Consider the following 5,998-nt stretch of genomic DNA (forward strand, 5'->3'; position numbering starts at 1 on the left):
ATAATAATAGTGCTTTATTACGCCGAAAGATATAAAGGCATTACATAAAGTACATAACAAAATATTAACATAACAATTCATATTAACATAATAGTAACAATTTGCGACATTCTTTCTTGAAGGCGTTGAGGGAGATACCAAAAAACTCTAAAGTGTTGCATTCGTTAGCAATCATCAAAACGCTATTTAGAGGCGAATGTAATGCATAATTCGTTTTATGAACTGGTATAAAAAACAGCCTAGGCGTACGAACCTTACGGATTGACACATTAAGACCTACCAACGCTAGCAATATGGGGGCTTCAATTAAACCATTTAATAATTTAAAAAGAAAACATAGTTTGTGATACTTACGACGATTTTCTAGTGTATGTACTGACAGATAAGATGCAACAAGGTCTGTATCTGCTAACACAATACCATCACCACACAACTTATATTTGACATATTTTAAAAGTTTGACTTGGACAGCTTCAATTCGGCTTATGTGAGTGATATAAAACGGTGACCAGTTGACACAATTGAATTCCAATATCGATCGGACTAACGAATAGTATAATATCAGAATGGTTCTGATGTTACTGAAGTTCACCGTCCACCGCTTTAAACACCCCAAAAGTTTTCTACCTCTAGAAACAACATATTCACAGTGACTGACGAAAGATAATTTAGTGTCTAAATAGATACCCAAATCCTTGGCATTGCTAACTATGTCTAGGGGCGTATTTTCTAGTAGGTACAATGGAACTGAGGGACGACTTTTGCGACTAAAGCACATTGCTTTGCATTTTTTAATGTTAAGAGACATATGATTGAGTTTACACCAATCGTTAAGACATATAAGATCATTTGTCAAAGTATTTATGTCATACATGGAATCAATCTTCTTATATAACTTCAAGTCATCTGCATACAGTAAGGAATTTGAGTTGAAATTCAAGCAGATATCGTTAATGAAGATATTAAATAAAAGTGGTCCTATAACCGAGCCTTGAGGAACTCCAGATGTTGATTCGTAGGTAGATGACTTGAACTTCATTAATTGTACAAAATGTAGACGATGACTGATATAAGATTGAATCCATGAAAGTAAAGGATCACGAACGCCGTAGAGTAGAAGTTTGTGTATCAAAATGGTGTGATCAACAGAATCAAACGCCTTGTGGAAGTCTGTGTAGATGCAGTGAATTTCCGAACCGTCCTCAATTGCATTAAAAATATCATTTATGTATACAAAGAGATTAGATTCAGTTGATCTACCAGAACAAAAACCATGTTGTGACACACTGATTACGTTTCTAAAAGAATCACTTATGAAACTGGACACAATGTTTGGAGTAAGGGAACAAAAATTAATAATAATTTCCTTTTTAATCTGACTTCTGGATATCGAAATCTACAAGAAGATGGTCAAAAACGTCAAAAATGCCAAAATCAGCCTTATCGTAGCAAAATTTTCATTTCCAACGTAAGAAAGGTATTTCTTAAAGCTTATGTGAGGATCTAGGCCTTCCGGGAGCCTTACCGGATTGTACATTGTCTTCATAACCTGTTCTGACAAGATACCTCATTTGCCAAAATCACTCTTATCTTAGCAGGTACTATCACCACCCACCCACTCATTCACCCTTTATCTTCTCAGAGGACATGTTGTCATTTACTGAAATGAAAAATTGAAAAATTGCAAACCGAAAAATTCGAGGAACGAAAAATTGAAAAAATAAAGAAAACTGAAACGAAAAATTACAAATCGATAATTTGAACAAATGGAAAAGTAAAGAATCGAAAAATTGATAAATCAAAAATTGAAAATTCCTGAAATTGCCAATCGAAACATAGGAAGTAGTAGCCCCGCCCACCCACCCCATCTTTATTCCAGTGACAACTCTTAATATTGTTGAGTCTTATCTTAGCAAGTTTTAGCCCCGCCAACCCGCGTTGTTCTGATTCTAATGATTTTTTTTCTGTTGAATATACGATCCACCTTTCATTCTGACCAGTTAAAATGAATTACTGAAATGGAGGCGGGGTGGTAATAGAACGTCGACTGATAAAAAAAAACAATATTAATCGTAACTTTTTGTTATACTATTTACTGTAAGATTTATTTCTTATTTAAGAAGAAAAAAGCGAGAGAACGGGTGGGTGGGCGGGGCTAAGTTTAACTTTTTACTTCAGAGTCTTTATAAGCAAGCAATAGGCCCTCCCACCCACCCCCTCTTCATTACAGTGATTACTTTTAAAATTATCGTTTACAAAAAACAGTCTTATGTTAACAAATGCTAGTGCCGCCCACCCACCCTCTACTTTCTTAGAGGGTATGTAATTTGCCACAATCAGTCTTATCCACTGGCCTGACCTGACCTGAAAAAAATTGAAAACCTCTGAAATTTTAAAACGAAAAAATTAGGGAAAAGAAAATTGAAAAAATAAAGAAAATAAAACACCGAACAATTTTTTAAAGAAGCAAGATTTGTTGGGCTGCTCTTCAGGGAGGAGGAAAGTTCTATGGAAATAAGCCCCGACTGATTTTGTATTTAGTTTCTTTCATTAAAAAAAAAATAAATAAATAAAGATGAAAATTCTGTTACATATCGTAAAAATGCAAGAAACAAAAAAAATGAAAAATTGAAAATTGCAATTTGAAAAATTTAAGAAACGAAAAATCGAAATTGAAAAAATAAAATTTTGAAACTTGTGAAACTGCAAATCGATAATTTACAAAATCTGAAACCTTAAACATCCAAAAGTTGGGAAATCAAAAAACTAAAATGTTTTAAAATGAAAACTCGAAGAGTTGCATATCGTGAAAGTGAAGAAACAAAATAAAATGAAAAACTGCAAAATCGCAAACCGAAACATTGAAGGAACGAAAAATTTGGAAAACACGAAAATGGAAAATTTTAAATTGAAAAAACGAAAAATTAAAAAAAATGAAGAAAATAAAAAACCGACACAAAAATTTCAAATCGAAAATTTGAATAAATGGAAAATTAAAGAATTCAAAAAATTGAAAAATCAAAAATTGAAAACTCCTGAACTTGCAAATCGAAACATAGGAAGCAGTAGCCCCGCCCACCCACCCCGTCTTCATTCCAGTGACTACTCTTAATATTTTTCAGTCCTATCTCAGCAAGTTTTAGCCCCGCCCACTCACCCTTTGTTTTCTTAGAGGGTATGTCATTTACCAAAATCAGCCCTATTTTGGCAGGTTTGTGTTGAATATAAAATCGACCTTTTATTTTGACCAGGTACAATGAATCACTGAAATGGAGGCAGGGTGGGTAGGCGGGGTTAATCATCTGTTCTTGTGTATAGTGGGAATGGGAACTGATAGGACTGTTAAAAAAGAAAAAAAAGTTTATTTGCTATAAGATTTATTTCTTATTTCAGAAGAAAAAAATTAGTGAACGGGTGAGTGGGCGGGGCTAAGTTTAACTTTTTCCTACAGTCTATTATAAGCAATCGATAGCCCTCCCTTTTCTCAGAGGGTATGTCATTTGCCAAAATCAGTCTTATCTTATTGGTACTAGCCCCGCCCACCCGCCCTGTCTTTTCTTAGGGGGTATCTCATTTGCCAAAATCACTCTTGTCTTAGCAGATACTAGGCTCACCCACCCACCCTCTCTTTTTTAGAAGGTATGTCATTTGCCAAAATCATTCATATCTCAGCGGGTACTATCCCCGCCCACCCACCCTCTCGTTTCTTAGAGGGTGGTATGCCATTGCCAAAATCGGTTTTATTTAGCAAATACTGATGACGATGACTAACTTTTACAAAAAATGATCAAAATTTGGAAACATTACGAGCTTACTTATACCTCTTCATTTAGAAAATGTGTATTTTTTTACAGTTAAAACTAAGTACTTTACATGAATGTAATTGTAATTTAATGATCTACTGATTTCGGTTGATATTTAAAAAAAAACAGATTTGCGTGAGGGCAACGCCTGACCTGACTAGACCTGACCTGACTAGACCTGACCTGACTATACCTGACCTGACTAGACCTGACTAGACCTGACCTAATTAGACCTGATCTAACCGTATATGTATCATAATTGCAGTGTAGTAAAATATGCGTCCCCCTTCAAGCTAAAAATAATGGCGTTCACGGAATTTCCATATATCTCTATTCGTGAAACAAAGCCCCGGTGTTTTATTTGTACATCTATTGCGTTGGCATGTTCCATTAGAGACACAATTGTCTATTGGAAATAAATTCGTATCATTATTATAAGCATTATAACTTATAACAAAAGTGATTAAAAAATACATCGGGAAAATTCCTAGGTCGAGAATCTCTCTCACGAAGTTGCCACTTTTTGTAGTCTATAATAAAATATAGTCCTGCCATAGATTATTGTCCTTTCCGTTATGATTGTAATTATTAGTGAAAAAAGCGAGTTTGAGCGTGAGCGTTTTCCGCTCTTCGTAGCCGAATACCGCACGCAGCAGGAAACCCCGACTCCCGACTCGGAATAAATTTTTTGTCGCCTGCCCCGGCACATGCAAAGATCGATTTTTGGGGCTCCGATCGCGGATTCCGGCGCTTCGACGTTTCGGCCCCCTCCTCAGGCACGCACCAGCGAATTAATTACCCGTACCAGCGGATCGATCTGTCTGCGCCCATGCGACCATATGGCGCGAAGGCGGGCGCTGATTGTCGGATTTACAGCTAAAAGAGCCGCTTGTCGCCTGCACTTAGCTAATTGTGGAATACGCACGCAGGCAGGCCGACCGAAGAAAGAACGACGAGCCGAGAGCCGAGCGCCGAGCGGCCGTGCCCCACTAAGCAGATGGTCGCCACTGTCACCGCTCCCGCGCCCCTCCCGCCCCCGCCCGCGCCGCTCGCCGCCCGCCGCAGGATGTAATTAAGTGCCCCTCGCCCATGCATCCGACCAGGAGGCCAGATCCAATCTACGGAATTAATTTTATCACCGGACCGATTCGTTTGGATGAGAAGGCGACGCCGGCGGCGCAGGGCGAGGGGCGGGCGGCACGGGCAGAGCGGTGCGAGTTTTTCGGGACGGTCGGCGATAATGAATTTGATGAATTTGGGGACGAATGACGGAGTGCCGAGGATTTGCGGGGCGAAATGGAACAAAAAAAAAAATGGGGCGGCTTTCAGTACGGTAGTTGGGATAACAGAATTAAAAATAAATACTAGAGGTGATGGAAGAACCAGAGGGAAACTTTGAAACTCTAATTTTAATGGTTCGTCGATTTAACCGATTTTTACAAAACGTCGACGGTAACTGTAATGTATTGTAATAGTCTATTACACAACTAGTACGAAAAGTGGTACGTTTTGCTCGATTAAGAAATTCCCACGACAGTTAAAAAAGACTCGATTGATTTTTCTATGAGGTTTGTACAATTATTTTCCTACGCGCTTTAACGCTTTAAATTTATGCCTTTATGAATGAATAAATACTTGTTCATGTGCCACGTTATTCCACTTTTTCTGAAATTTCTTAGTGATGCAAGGGTTCACAAAAAAACACAATAGGGCTCTTTTACCGGTACGCGCTTTGTTGTTGTACCAATAAAAGTGATCCCTAATTTACAAACTGTTCTAAATAGATTCTAAAATATTATAATTTTCCAATGTCGATTTTCCAGTTTTGGAAAAATAGAACACCTGTATTTTATTATTATACATCTTACTCTGTTTTTATTTCCTTCCTTTTCTGGTAAGTATTTTCTGTATTCAAAGTTGATAGGTTTGTCAGGTTTTCACTTCAATGGTTTTATTTGAAAAAAGTGAAATATCGTCATTTGAAAACAGTTTTATTTTAGAATTTAATATTAACACTCTGTATATTTAGATTCAATATAAATAATACCACAAGAAATATTTCTCCAGAAGCTATTGCTATTTTTTACTAAAAAGAAAATTCAAGAATATGACAACGTCGGATCTAAACTTCAAAAATGGAAACTCAAGAGGTCTATAAATCCCAAGAACAGCCTAATCGGAGTACGTAAAAAACT

This window comes from Zophobas morio, unplaced genomic scaffold (genome assembly GCF_036711695.1).
Source record: "Zophobas morio isolate AGI-343-1 ecotype UQ-CSIRO unplaced genomic scaffold, CSIRO_AGI_Zmor_V1 ptg000007l, whole genome shotgun sequence".
Classification (NCBI taxonomy): Eukaryota; Metazoa; Arthropoda; class Insecta; order Coleoptera; family Tenebrionidae; genus Zophobas; species Zophobas morio.